General features: G+C 44.3%; 1 protein-coding gene and 4 non-coding genes across 5 annotated transcripts in view; 4 read left to right on the top strand and 1 right to left on the bottom strand.

Moving 5' to 3' along the window:
* The first annotated feature begins 6,682 nt into the window (after positions 1-6,682).
* TRNAT-UGU lies at positions 6,683-6,755 on the top strand. The gene has a single exon. It is a non-coding gene; the product is annotated as a tRNA-Thr (tRNA).
* A 306-nt stretch (positions 6,756-7,061) lies between these two features.
* Positions 7,062-7,133, top strand: TRNAP-AGG. The gene has a single exon. It is a non-coding gene; the product is annotated as a tRNA-Pro (tRNA).
* An 839-nt stretch (positions 7,134-7,972) lies between these two features.
* Positions 7,973-8,054, bottom strand: TRNAL-AAG. The gene has a single exon. It is a non-coding gene; the product is annotated as a tRNA-Leu (tRNA).
* Positions 8,055-8,907: 853 nt separating this feature from the next.
* On the top strand, positions 8,908-8,979 carry TRNAP-AGG. The gene has a single exon. It is a non-coding gene; the product is annotated as a tRNA-Pro (tRNA).
* A 3,132-nt stretch (positions 8,980-12,111) lies between these two features.
* Positions 12,112-17,660, top strand: part of RNASE12 (ribonuclease, RNase A family, 12 (non-active)) — an 8,358-nt gene continuing 2,809 nt past the window's right edge. The window contains exon 1 of the mRNA XM_014539646.1: positions 12,112-12,244. The gene's annotated coding sequence lies outside the window, so the exon portion shown is untranslated. The remainder of the gene's footprint in view (positions 12,245-17,660) is intronic.

Below are 17,660 nucleotides of genomic sequence, written 5' to 3'. Positions count from 1 at the left end.
TCAGTGGGCAGTGGAAATAGTAATAATACTTTCATCTAATTCTATTAGTAATACACAAAAACACACGTTAGATATGTCTATCCCAAAAGAACTCTGAGAGAGAACTAAAGGAAGAGAAGGAAGGATCAGTGATTTGAGGGGGAAGAGGAAATCTTCTGGAACGATCTGGAAGTGTTGCCCAGAAAGCAGATGACATATTGCTTGAAAAACTACCTAATTTCATGGAGCATAAAAACTGAAGTCAAACCCAGACACTAGCCAAAGAGAGGAATTTTGTAGTAGTTTATAACATTCTTTGAAGGAATCACCCCCATATTTTGGCAATAAAGCTTATTAAAGCACCTATTGTTTCAAAGTTACTTTATTGTTGCTACTTCATACCTGTAATTTTGCTACTGTTATGAATCATATTGTAAATATCTGATAAGCGGGATGTATTTAGGCGACCCCTGTGAAAGGGTTGTTCAACCCCCAAAGGGGTCACGACCCACAGGTTGAGAACCGCTGGTCTAGACAATCTATGCTGGAAAATTATTAGTTTCCTCAGACTATGAAAAAATATTTAACCTGAAAATAACCAAATGAAAGAAATCTAATATGAGGAAACACACAAATTCAGAATGTGAGACTTCTTATAAGCCATGAGAAAAAAAGGGCTGAGAGGAGGGAAATTTTTCTAGATTAAAAGACACTAAAGGCCCTAGCTGGTTTGGCTCAGTGGATAGAGCATCGACCTGAGGACTGAAGGGTCCTGGGTTTGATTCTGGTCAAGGGCACATGCCCAGCATGATGGGCTTGATCCCCAGTAGGGGTGTACAGGAGGCAGCCGATCAATGAGTCTCTCTCATCATTAATGTTTCTATCTCTCTCTCCCTCTCCCTTCCTCTCTGAAATCAATTATATATATATTAGAGGCCCAGTGCATGAAAATTCATGCACTGGTGGGGGAGGTCCCTCAGCCCGGCCTGCACCCTCTCAGAGTCCAGGAGACCTCAGGGGATGTCCTACTGATGGCTTAGGCTCGCTCCCCATGGAGTGGGCCTAAGTCGCAGTCTGGCCTCCCTCTGCGGAAGATAACCGGCTGATCAGGGGAAGGCGCCCTCCCCATCATCCCGCTGCTACTGCCATGCCGGCCGCCACAGAGGCAAGGCCTGAGCCCCGGGCCTAGCAGCCGCCACCATGGCTGCCTGCCCTCAGCCCTCACAGCCACTACCTTGGCTGCCTGCCTTCGGCGAGTGGGCCTAAGTCGCAGTCTGGCCTCCCTCTGCGGAAGATAACCGGCTGATCAGGGGAAGGCGCCCTCCCCATCATCCCGCTGCTACTGCCATGCCGGCCGCCACAGAGGCAAGGCCTGAGCCCCGGGCCTAGCAGCCGCCACCATGGCTGCCTGCCCTCAGCCCTCACAGCCACTACCTTGGCTGCCTGCCTTCGGCCCTCACAGCCACTGTGGCTTTGTCCAGATGACATCAGCTCTAATTAGCATATTACCTTTTATTAGTATAGATATGAGGTTGAAGAGACATTAAAAATAAATGCAATAAGAAACATTGTTTGAATCCAGATTTTCAGCAAAATATGAGGGAGCCAATTGAAGAAATTTGAAAATATGTTGGTATTAGATTATATGGAATTTATTGTAAATGTTAGTGTGATATAGTACTGAAGTTACTCTTTTTTTCTTAGTTCTTATTTTAGGAGATGCATGTTGAGATATTTAGGTTTGAAGGGTCATGGGTATGTGACAGATAAGGTTATTATCCTTGTTTACTAGAAGCTTGCAGTTAAATAAAAGAAAATATCTTCTTTTCTCATACATACAACATAAACCTAGAAGAAATATGCATGCGCGTGCACACCCACACACACAAACACACACACTTGATGGTTAGGTGGCAATTCAAGTAAAAAATGTGGCAACTGTTAATAATTAATGATTCTGCCCTAGCCGATTTGGCTCAGTGAGTAGAGCATCAGCCTATGCACTAAAGGGTCCCCGTTTGGTTCTAGTCAAGGGCAGGTACCTGTGTTGCAGGCTCGATCCCTGGCCCTGGTCAGGGTGCGAGAGGGAGGCAACCAATTGCTGTGTCTCTCTCACATCAATGTTTCTCTTTCTCTGTCTCTCCCTCTCCTTCCCACTCTCTCTAAAAATCAATGGAAAAATGTCCTTGGTGAGGATTAACAAAAATAATAATGATTCTAAGTAAGGGGTATACAGGCATTATTGTAACGTTTTTTCAACTTTTCTCTAGTGAGAGATTGAATATACAAATGGGCAAAGGCCAGACCACATATAATAAATAATAGGACTCTGACTCACAACCTGCAGCGACCAGCTCAGGAAACCAGCCTACTAACTTTAAGTCAGATTTACAGAAACTCAGAACACTATCTCTAGTAATAATCCAGGAAACTAAATAATAACCCCTGTAGGAAGCAGCCTCAAATGGCCAGGACTTGTTTAGTAACTAATAGCTTATCAAATATTTCCTACTTGGGACCAAGCAGAGAAAGTCAAATATGCATCCCTGACCAATGACGTAGGATGCCTGGCTTCCAATTAGCCCACCTCTAGCTTCCCCAGGCCAATGCCTCCAATCAGTTGAAGCCTTTCCCTTTTACCACGCTAAAGCTTTCCCACTCCTCCATCTGCCTATGAGTGACTGCCAAAACTCAAGTGATCATGGCTGGCTCCCTTGCTGCAGCAAACTCTAAATCAGTGGTTCTCAACCTGGCTGCACATTAGAATCACCTGGGGATCTTTTTAAAATCCTGATTTCTGGGCCTCATCTTCCAGAAATTCTGTTTCTTTGTTACGGTGGGGCCACAACATTAGTAACAAAGAAACAGAATTTCTGGAGGATGAGGCCCAGAAATCAGGATTTTAAAAAGATTCCCAGGTGATTCTAATGTGCAGCCAAGGTTGAGAACCACTGCTCTAAATAAATAGCCTTTGCTTGTTCTCCTTTAATTGGCCTTAATTTATTTCCACATCAGGATTAAAACTTTGCAAAATAAAAAGTTGAGGGAAAATGATAGAAACACAGACCTTACAGCAACTAGAAATACAGTGGGGCCTTGACTTACGAGTTTAATTCCTCCCGTGATGGAGCTTGTAACTCAAATTACTCGTATGTCAAATCAATTTTCACCATTACAATGAATTGAAATGCTGAGCTGATGTTGTGGCGTTCACTGTGACGTTCGCTGCGCGCCAACTAGCGGTGGGGGATCTGAAGCTGGCTCATAACCCGAATTTTAGCTCGCAACTCGAAGCAAAAAATCGGGGAGAGACTGCTCATATCTCGAAAAACTCGTTAGTAGGGACACTCGTAAGTCAAGGCCTCACTGTATTCCTAAGATCCTTATTAGGGGTCAAGTTGTCCCAGAAAAGGGCTTTGGATGGCCCATAGCACACTGGAACATGCCCATTTTTCACTTTGCTTGCTGGGTCTAATAAACTACAATTGACCCTTGAACAACAAGGTTTTGAACTGCACTGGTCTACTTATACAGACTTTTTTTTTTCAATAGATAGTATAAATGTATTTTCTCATCCTTATGACTTTCTTAATAATATTTTGTTCTCTAGCCTGGCTGATTTGACTCAGTGGTTGAGCATCAACCTCTGAACCAGGAGGTCACGGTTCCATTCCTGGTTGCGAGCTCTATCCCCAGTGTGGGGTGTGCAGGAGGCAGCCAATTGATGATTCTCTCTCATCATTGATGTTTCTATCTCTCTCTCCCTCTCCCTTCTTTTCTGAAATTAATAAAAATATATTTGGAAAAATAAATAATTTTTTTCTCTAGCTTATAAGAATACAGTATAAATTTATGTAACGTACAAGGTATGTGTTAATTGAATGTTTATGTTATTGCTAAGGCTTCCAGTCAACAGTAGGCTATCAGTAGTTAAGTTTGGGGGGAGTCAAAAGTTCTATGTGAATTTTCAACTGGGGGTCTGCACCCTTCATCCCTGCATTGTTCAAGGGTCAGCTGTAGTGGAAAGGGCTCTGGGAACCACCTGGAGTCAGACAGGTCAGCCAAGTGCCACGTGGGCAGCTCGTGGCTGAGACAATGAGAAAGATTGACATAACATCCTTAATTGGCCTTAATTTATTTTAGGGGTATGAGATAAGTGGCATGCAGATATGGTTTATTAGTCTAAGGTTTATTCGTCCTGACAGAGGTTGGCGTCCCAGCCCAGGAAACCAACCTCTGTCTCTGAGAGACAAAAAACATCCTGTCCATGACACACACACAAATCACATCAGTGGTTGTTGTCCTGGCTTTCTTCTTGGAATTCTCTTTTGAGCATTTTAAATTCCTTTCAGACGTGTAACGAGTATGGTTAAAGGGGAAGAAACCAGTTCATATAGGGAACAGATGTGAGCTTGCTGAATTGTGACAGGATGAGGATAAGGGAATAGATTCCCGGAAGAGGTCAAAGGGGCCAAGAATACAATCGGAGAATAACAAGAGAGGAGGAGAAACAGCAAGGAGAGAGGGGATGAGAAAGCTGTTGGAGAGAGCGCTTTCACTGGTTAGCAATTTTGCCTAAGGCCTGTCTCCCTAAAGTAATAACATTAATAAAGATAATAATAACAATGGTAATAAGAAATCCTAATTTGCCAAACTAGGTCACTGACTCTGCAAGGTTAAATAACTGATCCAGGTTTTCTAACCACTATACTCTATACTGAGTGTCTACACACACCAACATAACATCACCTGTGATTCAAAGTTTATTCTGATTTGATTTTCTTGTCCTAGAAAAACGTCAAGCACTCCGCCACCTCCTCAAGAATTATGATGCCTGTCAGTAGGTCCCCAAAGATTACCATGCTGATCATCTTGGAGATGTCCCCCAATGCAATGCCTTGTGTAGGAAAACGGGGTACAGAGATCAAGCCGAACAGTCAGTTAGAACAAAGCCTCCGTTTGTGGGGGGAGGGGGCATGGAGGATATTGCTTGGTGTACAAAGACTAAGGATTGAACACCGAAGGAGTATCTTGTCAAACCACAGAAGGTCCTGTAACATACTTCACCCTGGGCAGTTGTACAGGTTCATCTCCTCTTAGGACAACATGGTGAGGCTTCTCCGTGACTCATTCCTCAACCAAGAACATCCGCCATGAATGCCTCACTTTGCCTATCTAAATAGAACATTTCTCTTGCTTAAAATGGTGTAAGGTCAGTGGTCATGTTTTACATTTACACAATGAAAATTAAAGGACACAATCATATACAAGCTTACATATTTTTTACAAATTTTGTGATCCTGGACAAATGAAAATATTTAAAAATCATGGGTACAAGAGTAGGGCTGTGATCAGAGGGTCTAAATCTTAGCAGAATTGGTTCATTTCTTGGGGGTCATATGAATCTGCTTTTTCTAATGTTCTCATCAAGGACTATATTTGCAGTAAGAAACAGGCACAAGATCTTTCTTAGTTAAAAAATTTTTTAGTTCCTGTTTACTAGCTTATACAAATGAGATTTCTATAAAGTGAAAACAAGAGCCTTTTTCTTTAAAATAAAATGGTATTTTATACCAAAGATATATGTAAATCTATATCTTAAGGAAAGATTAAACTCGTCTTCCCCAACACACCTTTTTCTTACTTGCTCCTGTCCCTGGACCTTTGAGAGAGAGGCATTAATCCCCAAAAAGCAAACTATTGGGTTTGGGGCTCTGAATTTAGAAAGGCCAAAACCGGGACAGATCTCTTCTCTGATTTACCACCTCATTTTGTTTTTATTTTAATTTCTCATAAGTCCATGCTTTTGCATACTGTTTCCTCCACGTAATTGCCTTTCATCCCCTTCCTCCTGTTGTAAATGTCTCTAGACTAGACCAAAGGCAATTCATCTGGTCTCCTCTGAGGTGGTGGGAGGGGTTGGGGTATTGGTGAAAAGGAGCACAAAACGATTTATATATTTATTAGGGTAGCATTTACATGGATGAATGCATTTGTCAAAATCCATTAAATTATATTGCAATTTGTGCAGTTTAATTTTTTTATAATAGTAAGTAACCAGAAAAAGTCAATTCAAGGCAGCTTTTCCTGTAAGTTTTCCCTGAGCCCCACTTCTAACACAAACTGATTTAGATCCCCCTCCTCTGTAACCCCAAACACCCTACAAATATTTCTATCACAGAACTTAACTTATCCAACTGTTGAATTTATTTGTCTACGTCGCCCGACTATAAGGTTTAGAGGGCAAAGACCACGTCTTATCCTTATTTCTTTAGCACCGACTGCACCACAAAAAGCACCACCGTATTGAGTGAAGGGGTGCACTGCAATCTTCTTCCCCATCAGACACCCTCTATTATCAGATTCCTTTCTTAGGTGAGTCCCTCATGTACCCAAACATCTGGAATTCTAAAGATCTGCATCCTTTCTGGGAACTAGAAAGGCACAGGATTGAACACCGAAGGAGTATCTTGTCACAGGAGGCAATGTCTCGGCAGAGTATCAAGATGAGGGATGAGAAGACGATCTGATAAATGGTTTGCTCCAAGCAGTCTTTTGAAGTGTTGAGAGAACACGAAAAGATTCCTATTTTGGCGACTATCCTGGAGTTTTGCTCCTGTCAACATTCCATTTACCAGTTCGGTGTATTAAACTTAGTGAATGCATCTATAAGAGGAGATATGGAAAGGTGATACTCGGGTACGGCTCCATAGCTCAGGGGTTAGAGCACTGGTCTTGTAAACCAGGGGTCGCGAGTTCAAATCTCGCTGGGGCCTGCAGTTCACTTTTTTCCCCTCGTATTCAAGGGTGCCAATGCAGTGGAGCTTCGAGGGTCCCAGCGCAGTTCTCTGCAAACATTGTACACTCGGCACCTCTCAGAGAACGTTCGTCAATGCGGACGTTCTTCCCCAGGACCCCTGATCCTTCCGGCCGCTGAGAAATGACTTGCAGTTTGAATCTTGTTTGCTGGACAAATAAATACGCATTCCTGCCAATAGAAGGCACTGGAGTACACGATTCTTCAGGAAACGCCTACTGACGTGAATGAGCCTTGAGGCATAACTTAAGGTCTGTGTACCCGTGGCTCGTTGGTCTAGGGGTATGATTCTCGCTTAGGGTGCGAGAGGTCCCGGGTTCAAATCCCGGACGAGCCCCATTTTTTGCCTTGATATATTTATTATTGCATTTTGTCCTCTCCACTCAAAGTTATTTTGAATTCTGCCTGACACTGTTTCCCCACTGCCCCAGGCGGGCAGGCGGGCAGGCGGGAGGGGCAGGTGGAAAGCAGATAAATATCTTGGCCTCTCGGTGCATCTGCTATGAAATGAAGATTGTAAAAAGTTCCCTTTCCCTGCCTGCCTTCAGGGGTCCTGTTTAGTCAGATACAATAGTGTGTGAGAAATTGCTTGGAAACTAAATAGTGCTACCCACAGGAGCTGTTTTCTTTTTCTGGAAAGAAACTGGGAGCTGGTGCATACTAACGTTATCATCATTTGATAAATGTGTGATGTGTTATTCTTCATGTGCTTGCTGTTTTACAGTGCCTCAAGGTCGTTTTGTAATTATACAGCTTACTATTCCAGTTTGGTCTGTGAGCTTCCCTTATGGGCAGGCATTATGTTTTATTCATCTTTTCTGTAATCCTCTACAAGAACAGTGCCAATAACTGCTCAAAATACCCTCTCCGGCTGAGTGAAGAAAGGCAAAGCAAATGTTACAGGTTTATGATATTAAAGTCTTAGTACTTTGCCTCTGGGAAACTATGGGTTCAAAGGGATCATTACGATCTTGTGATGGTCTAGGAGTATTGTTTCATTAAGAAAAAATTTAAAGTATGAAATGCTCAAAATGATGAGAAATCTCAAAAGAGTGCATACCCAGATTCTCTATATACTAACGAGTGAGACAGACGATTGGATGCGAAAGGGGAGGTGAAGACGTTGTGTCAACGTGGCCGCTCCAGGTACAATCAATCATCCGTGTAAAAAGCTTGTGGCAGCGGTGGGATTCGAACCCACGCCCCCGAAGAGACTGGAGCCTTAATCCAGCGCCTTAGACCGCTCGGCCACGCTACCTCATGTCAGTTAGTCTCTGCAGCATGTCATGTACCCTTTACTCTCTTCCGCTTCCTTCCTAACTTTATAATTCACGTATTTATAACTTTATTAGGTTCATCATATTTTTTTCCCCCCACTTATTCTGGCTTGTTTTGATTTCTTTCTTCTTTTAAACCACAATGCTTGAGATCGGTGGAAAGAGCTGATACACATCTTGCATGGCCTCCCGAGGGACGGAACAGACTTTGTGGGCCTGGCACAAGCCGGTCCCTCGGGAGAATCGAGGCCTTCTGCTTCGGCCGGTTTTCCATGGAGGAAGCCGCAAGGCAAGTGCTTTTTCTACGCGAAGGATGCTGGGTCTGGGGTCGTCTCGGAGGAGACTGGAAAGTTTCCGGGAGGTGAGAATCTAAGGCAGACCTGACCGAACCCAATAACTGGCCAGTCTGGTGCCGAGGCCGGAAGAAGCCTCCTTACCCGGCCCCGGCTCTTCTGCCCCGAAAAGGTAACGCCGTCCGGGAGACGCCCTCCCGGGAAGGCGCGCGCTCTTCCCTCCCCACGGCCAAGGAATCGGCCCGCAGCTCTAGACTATCCCTGAATCGATCGCCTCCCACCATTCAGGCAGCATCTTTGGCCCATTTGGAAGCGCAAACATGCAAACATACAGCGAAATTATTCTCGTTGATCCTGAAATATTTTTCCTAAAATGATCTGAATTGTAAGGGTATCTTTTCTAAACTTGAGTAAAAAAGAATGCAGCGATTTGTTTGTCCACTAGGTGGCATTATATACTCATAGCTATTAAAAAAGACTGAGTGTAGACGTGGCGAAAACTTTTTACTTAAATTTCAACCCTTAAACTGTCCTTATGTCTGGCTCGTTGGTCTAGGGGTATGATTCTCGCTTAGGGTGCGAGAGGTCCCGGGTTCAAATCCCGGACGAGCCCTGTTTTCCACTCGGAGTCAATTTGTCTTCCCACTCCAATAAAACGACATGTTTATTGGTGTTAAACAACACCATACTAACTAAGCAAGTACCTTTTGTAACTAATACTACAACATTTTATACTCCACCATTTCAGATTTATAAACTTAATCCTTAGACAAATGCTCTTTGTATTATTAAATCACCAAGATAAATACCAGACGTTATTACGCATAGTTTATATAGTATTTATTCTATAAAATTATTATTTCTAAAATTAACCATTATTTCTCTTCTGCATGTTTTTATTATCCAGGAATTGTTCATTCAGGACTTAAGGAGGCATATTTTATATCAGTAGTTTCACATAACCATCAACTGAAAGTTCCTTCCAACTGGACATAAAGCAAGGCACCAAGTAAGCTCTCAGAAGCTTTAAATCGGGCATCGGTGCCATTGGCTCCTTTGCAAACTTGCTTAAGCACAGCTGCTTAAGTGCCAAGTTGCTTCAGGCTTTTATGACTCTGAGCAAATTCTGAACCGATGGTGTTTGGGGGGTCACATTGTAGGGTTGCATATAACAGCCATTCTGTAAGAGCCTGTAAAATAATTGATTTAATAAGCGGATGAACGAAGTCCACGCTAGGGAGACAGCGAGGAAAAGGAAAACTAAGGTTAGGGAAGGACCTCTGTAACCAACAGGACTTCATCAACCTCACTTGACCAAGTTTTGTGATGAGGATCACTGTGAAGAAGAACCCTGAGGAAACATTGCTGGCATGTGGGCAGGATGCCTGGAGGATGATGGAACAGGGGGTGAGAACCTCTGCTGGTCACAAACAGGCAACTCTGCTCCCAGGAGCTACCAGTGGAGACTGACCCCTTGTGGACAAACCAGGTACCATCATGGGTCTTATTTTTAGGGTCTCAGTAAAGGATTTCGGATTACAAATTCGTTTCTAGGGACGCCACTATTTGCTGATCCTTCTGTGTACATGATATGGATGCAGAACTTATAGAGGAGAGAGCTGTTTTATTGTTCAGGGAGATGTTGTTCATGAATTAGGCTAGACTTCTTAAGTTAGATCCCATGGTGTGGAAAGTGGAAAACAGGTAGCACCCACTAGCAAAACTTGTGAGTTGATTTCTATCAACTGAAGTCAGAGGATCAGAGGGACAATCGTAGATTTAAGACTCTGGGTAGTAATTAGTGCTAAATCAACATTTTTCTTTTATATCATTGATCTTTCTGATGTGGATGAAAGGGGCTACATGCTAACCTGACAAGCTCAGGGAAGGCCTGCATGGCAGTCTTGCAAACTCAGAGATCTAAAGTAACCACAAAGGATGGTCTAAATTTAGTTAAACTTTAACTAAAAGCAGTTATGGTGGGCAGTTACATCCTAGGCTGGTATCTTCACTGACAAGGTCAACCTTTATCTTAACTGAGCCTGTCTGTCTTGTTGCATCTAAGATAACATACCCTTTGAAATGTCTGGGTAACTTGTAACTTCCCTTTTTCTGGACCCCTTGGGGCACAACCTAATGTGCCTGGGCGCCAGGACAGATACCACTAATTCCTTCATTGTTAATTGTTCCTGTGCCCACTTAAGTATGTGTCTATCATTTTACTTTTTATCCAATCCCAGGGGTTTCTCCCACTTTGCTTTCTCTCACCTCTCTAGTCTATCACCAATGGATTTCATGTAACCCTTCCTTTGATTCCAATGTATAAATACAGATATAACCCGCCATTCTCCAGAGCATTATCTCAATTCATTGAGGTTTTGCTTCCCGGCATATGTCGACAGTTTGGCTCATATAAACTCACAACAATTCTTTACAGGTTTCAATGTTGTTTTTTTTGTGTGTGTGTGTGTTTTTTTACATTAACACTGATCTCATGTAGATATGGTGCTACAAGTTCCCACCAAAGTAACCCTCAAAAAGAAATTTTGAGTTTTACAAAGAATAACTCTTTGATACTATGGTTAAAGTATCAAAATGTAGTTCTTTTAGATTATTTGTTTATGTGGTAGCCCATTAAGTCAATATTTACTGAATATTTATTGAGCAAATATTTGTCGAACCTCTATTATATTCCTGGCACTGTGCTTGGAACAGAGATGACTGTGGGAATCAGACAGATGTGGTTTCTGCCCTCATGAAACAATCAGATAATTTTTTAAAACCAAGAAATGCAGTAAATTTATTATGCTAGTGATAAGGGCCACAAAGGAAAAGTACAGTGTTATGCAAGCAAAACTCCCTTTGGGGGTCCTGGAAAGGCTTGTCTAAGGAAGGAGGAGCACACAGGATTTAACCAGGTAGAATGAAGAGGGGTGCACGGAGTGAGAAACATCCCACAATGAGAGAACGAAATGTTGAACACCTTGAGCTGGAACGAAGCCTGATGAGCTCAGGGAACTGGAAAGAGAGGTGTGTAGTGGGGCAAGAGTAGGTTTACAGTTGTTCGTATGGAAAAAGACATGCAGATTATGATGATTACAGTGGCTTTATTAACTCTGTGCTTTGTGTACTCAAACTGTAAACCTACTTTTGCCCCACCCGACATACGGAGGGAGAGGACAAGAATGATTTGGGATGAGGCTATCTATGAAAGCCTGGCAGTCGGAGGTAAGGGCTGTAGTCATTATTTTACGACTTATGAAAAGCCATGGGCCCATTTTAGGTGGAGATTGGGGTGGATAGTGCAGGCACAGGACTAGATTTGTGTTCTAAAAAGAGTACTGTGTGATAGTACAGTTGACAAAAAAAGCACCCTTTCGACTTTCTAATAAGCCACCACAGAGCCCTGCACCATGGAATGTTACGGCTGGGTGCGTTTTGTCAACACTCAGTTGTTACTTGTTTTCACCTCCTGCAGTCCACCAACTCTGCCAGCTCCCAGCCACTTGTACAGGAGGTCAGTGAGGCCCCTGGAGTTGAGGTCAGGGTCACAGAGCTAGTTAGTGGCTGGGCCATTCCAGACAGGCTTTCACAACTACTAGGCCACTCACTGTTCATTGTGCTCGAGCTGGGTGCTTCTGAGAACAGGGAGGGTTTTGTTTTTAATGCATCTGGGTTCTTTAGGGCCTCCGTGACTATGCGAGGTGGGGACAAGAGATCTATCTGATTTTCAGGGAAGCTGGAACTGGCCCAGAAAGGAAAACAGAGCCTGCGAGTGTCCTTGGAGGGGCTGCATGGAAGGATGGGTAATGGTCCTTCTAAAGGGATTCAAAGGCGCCTGTCGGGGGCCCAGCCTGGGGACACACAGGAGAAGCCAGGTATGCTATGATCAAAGCATTCTCAGAAGTGAACGCTGGAGAGACAGGGCCCTCCCAAGCGGCTGTTAGAAAGACAAGGCTGTTAGAACAACACGCTTAGGGCAACCTCCCCTCAGCCTGGCCCCCGCCCACCCCCCCGGGCTATTACCTGGAGGCAGTCATTTCAGGGACACAAGTTACAAAAAAAATAAATAAATGGCTTGGTTTGCCCCCAAGGGAGAACAGGGCCTGCTGTGTTCTTAGCCTGGGGCTGGAACTGCAAGGCTGGGATAGATAGCCTCTCATCTGATTCCGAACTTGTTCTGCCCAAATCAGAAGCAGCTTGTCCTTGGACATACCCAAGCTCCAGTCTGTCCACCTCACATGGACAGAGACAGGCGACGTCGTGGGAGGGCAGTTGAAAGATTGCCCAGAGGCTTGTGAAGCTATTGCATGAATCTTGCAGTTCATAGCTTGTTTAGCAAATGGCGTTGCTGTTGCCAAAGGTAGCCAACAAATCCCTCCATGTAGGCGTGCTTCAGGCCCTTTTGTTTTGCCTCAGTAGCAGGTGTTCTTGATTTAGGGAGGTGTCCCCTTGACCAGAATGCCAATTCCTTAGGCTATTTCACAGGGCTACTCTGCCAGACTCCTGAATCAGAGCTCCAGTTCCCACTTTTGGGCCTGGTACGCAGGATCCATTTCCCCATTGCTCACCCTGCCTCCAGGCAGGGAGGTAGAGTGGACAGCCCTACTTTCCCAGTGTGTGTGTGTGGGGGGGGGGGGGGGGGTTAGAAGTGGTCACCAGAAAATTGTCATCTTAAGGGACTTGACCTAACTGGTGTGGCTCAGTGGATAGAGTATCGGCCTGCGGACTGAAGGGTCCCAGGTTTGATTCCGGTCAAGGGCATGTACCTTGGTTGTGGGCACATCTCCAATAGGGGGTGTGCAGGAGGCAGCTGATCCATGTTTCTTTCTCACTCTCTACCCCTCTCTCTTCCTCTCTGTAAAAAATTAATAAAATATATTTATAAAAGGGGGGGGGGGACTAGCCAGTGGAGTCACTTTAATTGAGCTCAGAACCTTAGTTTGTGACAGCAGAAAGGGAATCATAGATAGTCCGATTCTGCCTTTATTCTTTTCTGCCACCTCCATTTCAGAGATGAAGAAACTGGGACTCTGAGAAGTGACATGGCTTTGTAAGATCATACAACTAGTCAGGGGCAGGAGAGAACAAGCTCTGAAGTCCTTTATCCGCTCATCCACTCCACAGACACTTTTTGTTCTGTGAAGTACCAGGCAGTGTGCTGGAGCAAAGGGCACGTGCTCCGGCCTCCCAAACACCCAGCACGCGTGCAGAAAGCCAAACAGACCCTTTCCTGCCCCACAGAGCAACTGTTCACACTAAGTCATGTACAGGAAGCAGGGAGGAGGGCTTCTTATGGAGTTTCAAAGAGGAAATGGAAGTGGTTAATTTTAAGGAGGATTCCTGCAGGAGTTGATAAAGTTTCATGCCCTTTGCCCTGACTTAGGGATATTTCTTGACACCTGGGCTTGCATTGGATGCCTGAGAGTTTGTGGGAACCAGCAGTGATTTCCTCATGGGCAAGGCCCACTTCCAACGTTAGAAAGAAACTTGAGAGATCATCTGACTGTTCTCCACAGCAGAGTAGTAAGTGAAAGTAGTTTGGGAGGGCTCCTTGGTGAAAATGAATAGGGAAGGGGAAAAGATTCCAACTCAGAAGTACTAGAAGCACTTCCAACCTTTTGGTCTTTAGACAGTGCTAAAAGTTGGCATCTGGGCGATGATGACGAGATGCAGGAAGAAAGGGTTAGACGATGGAGGGAAGAGGAGAGTACCTTCCGCTTTAAACAACCTTCCTGAATCCATGGTGTTCCTAGCTTCACTTTGTCACTGCCAGTCCTCCCTGCCTGGGCCCTGCTCCCAACCCACAGACAATTGTCACTTCTTCTCCCCCTGCCTGGCCCTGGAAACGCTCTTTCTGGTGGAACCCAAATCACTCCCCTCATCTCCAGGATCCCCTGTGAACTGGTTTCCAGAATTGCCAAAGAACACAGATAATTAAGGACTAGAACTAAGAAAGACCAATCCTTCCTCCTCCAATGAATGGTGTGTTTGGGAGGAAGGTCCTTGCCCTGTGCGTTGGGAGGGGGGGCACTCTGAGGAGCTGCTTTAGTCACGTGACATGGGGCAAGTGCCTACCTTTACCTTGTGGAAGCTCTGAAGCAGGACAGTCACTCACATGCAGGGTTTCACGCAGGGTACTGAGTGCTCCATATATTAATGTAAAAGTCCGTTTCGTTGTGGGGTGGGTGTAGCTCTTTAGAAATTACTATGCTGTTTACCAATTCAGGCCTCATCCATTGTGGTGATTCCTAAACTTCAGTTTACAATCCCCAGAGGTGGGCTACTCATTACAAGTGCAGATTCCAGGGCCTCGCCCCAGAGTCTGATTCCACGCCCCAGGTCTGGGGTAAGGCTCAGGTTTCTGTATTTTTAATTAATAGCTAAAGACTGATGTATTTCACTTAGAAAACTTCTCTCTCTCTCCAGGATCCCCTGTGAACTGGTTTCCAGAATTGCCAAAGAACACAGATAATTAAGGACTAGAACTAAGAAAGACCAATCCTTCCTCCTCCAATGAATGGTGTGTTTGGGAGGAAGGTCCTTGCCCTGTGCGTTGGGAGGGGGGGCACTCTGAGGAGCTGCTTTAGTCACGTGACATGGGGCAAGTGCCTACCTTTACCTTGTGGAAGCTCTGAAGCAGGACAGTCACTCACATGCAGGGTTTCACGCAGGGTACTGAGTGCTCCATATATTAATGTAAAAGTCCGTTTCGTTGTGGGGTGGGTGTAGCTCTTTAGAAATTACTATGCTGTTTACCAATTCAGGCCTCATCCATTGTGGTGATTCCTAAACTTCAGTTTACAATCCCCAGAGGTGGGCTACTCATTACAAGTGCAGATTCCAGGGCCTCGCCCCAGAGTCTGATTCCACGCCCCAGGTCTGGGGTAAGGCTCAGGTTTTATTTTTAATGCTGCTTTAGTCACGTGACATGGGGCAAGTGCCTACCTTTACCTTGTGGAAGCTCTGAAGCAGGACAGTCACTCACATGCAGGGTTTCACGCAGGGTACTGAGTGCTCCATATATTAATGTAAAAGTCCGTTTCGTTGTGGGGTGGGTGTAGCTCTTTAGAAATTACTATGCTGTTTACCAATTCAGGCCTCATCCATTGTGGTGATTCCTAAACTTCAGTTTACAATCCCCAGAGGTGGGCTACTCATTACAAGTGCAGATTCCAGGGCCTCGCCCCAGAGTCTGATTCCACGCCCCAGGTCTGGGGTAAGGCTCAGGTTTCTGTATTTTTAATTAATAGCTAAAGACTGATGTATTTCACTTAGAAAACTTCTCTCTCTTTTTTTAATCTGGGGGAGCCAGGCAGTGGCAGACTAAGGAGTAGTTGCGGGCTGGTGGTGAGGTCATTAGGCCTCATTCCCATTCTTTGATTAGGGCAATTCATGCTTCCTCCGTTGTGGGGAAAGCCCTCAGAAAGTGCATCTTCAAGAAGAGTGCCCCTTGCCCTGGCTGGTGGCTCAGTTGGTTAGTGTCATCCCAATACACCAAGGTTGGGGGTTCGATCCGTAGTCAGAGCACATACAAGAAGCAACCAATGATGCATAAATAAGTAGAACAACAAACCGAAGAAGAAGAGTGCCCCTGGCTCCCTCTGTGGCAGGATCGCAGTCTCTTCGTGCCCAGCACTTGAGAAAGAGGAGATATGAAGCAGATGAAAAGGAGAATGAGCACACCCACGTCAGAGTGGCCAAGGAAAGGGACAATTCGAAAGGAAGTGCTTGTGAAGGTCCTGCTAATGGCTGCCAGGAGTAGTAAATATGTCAATCAGCGCTAAGATTTCTTTTTCTCTTTTGCAATTAAAAATTTTAAGGAAGTCTATTATAGCCCATAGCCTGTATTCAGTGTGCAGGAGAGTATCCAGACTGGGAGGAGCATGAAGCAGCGTCACACCAGGGAGAAGCACTGATGAAAGGAAGCCAGGATGAGCGGAGGGGAAGTCTGGAGGATTCATTGTGGATAAGAGATAAAAGCACTTCTCAAATATTGGGAAAATATTGGGAAAATAACTAGAATTCTAGTAGTAATGAAGAATGGGACTTGAATTGTTGTTATGCAGATTTTAAAAGGAGGGCAATCCCCCCAAATCTGAAAACTTGGGCTATTTATTTCCATCCCATTTTGCTTATAGTTTCCTTTGTTCCCACCCAGATGCCTGAGTACCCTCTATGGCTCCTAGTTTCTTGCAGCATTTCTCAAACTGATATTCCATAGAACCCTGTCCCATAGCGGTGCCCCTTAAGTGAAGTCCCATGCTCAGATCAATTTATTAAATCCTTAGTTAAATGAAATTAGTTCAGCTTCTCAGTCGCTGGGTTTCTCAAAATTTCGTGTGTTGTGGATATTGTGACTCTCCAAGGGAAGAAATATAATTAACAATCTTTCTCAAATGTTTAATCGTGAAACATTTTTTTCTTGAAGCACATTCATGAACATTGTCCAGACAATGCTTCCCTGGAGGCAAGGAGGACAAATGCTGCTACTTGTCCTCCAGTGGTTATTCTCCCCTACTCTGTTTGTCATTGGAAAACAGAATTCTAGCTAGGCACATGCCCACCCTACATTTCCTAGTGTCCAGTTGGATGAAACTATGTGACCAAATTATTGCTAATGAGATGTGAAACTTTGGGATGTATCCTCAGGCAGCACCATTCCCTTTTTGTGCCTTTTTTCTCCTTGCTGGCTGGAATGCAGATGTGACGGCTGGGGCTGGGGCTAGAGCTGCCATCTGGATTGTGACATGGAAGTCACAGGTTGAGACAGAAGTCAGAACCTTGGAGCACCTGGCCAGTCCCGGACTAATGAGCCCAGGCCTTTTTTCACACGAGAAATACAGGTCCATCTTCTTAGACAACCGTTACTTTGAGTTTTCTGTCATTAGCAGCCATTTAGGAAATGTGTAATGACAATCTCTTTAGATAGGTTTCTCTTTATACAATGAAAATGTTTCTGCAAGATGATGTGCAAATCAAAATTTGTTAATCGGAAAATTCATCAACAGAATTAGATTCGTCAACTTATGTCTTTGTGGCATTGTGTAAACACATATCCGAAACAGGGCCGTTTCAATTCTGAAAGGGCACACAGCATGAAAGTTTTTGGAAAGCAAATAATAACCTCTTGGTTGTCCATTTTCATGGTCTGGAATTATGGTTTTGTTGTATAGAAAGAGACACATTTTTTTAATCCTTTTCCAGGATTCTCTGTCTTTCCTAGACCATTTTTTACCCCAAAATGTTTTTCTTCTTATCAATAAGAAACACACACACACACACATAAATAAA

This window comes from Myotis brandtii, unplaced genomic scaffold (assembly GCF_000412655.1).
Source record: "Myotis brandtii unplaced genomic scaffold, ASM41265v1 scaffold2247, whole genome shotgun sequence".
In the NCBI taxonomy this organism is placed as follows: domain Eukaryota; kingdom Metazoa; phylum Chordata; class Mammalia; order Chiroptera; family Vespertilionidae; genus Myotis; species Myotis brandtii.
Note: the sequence above shows the minus strand (reverse complement) of the source record. Positions and strands in the feature narration are given on the sequence as shown.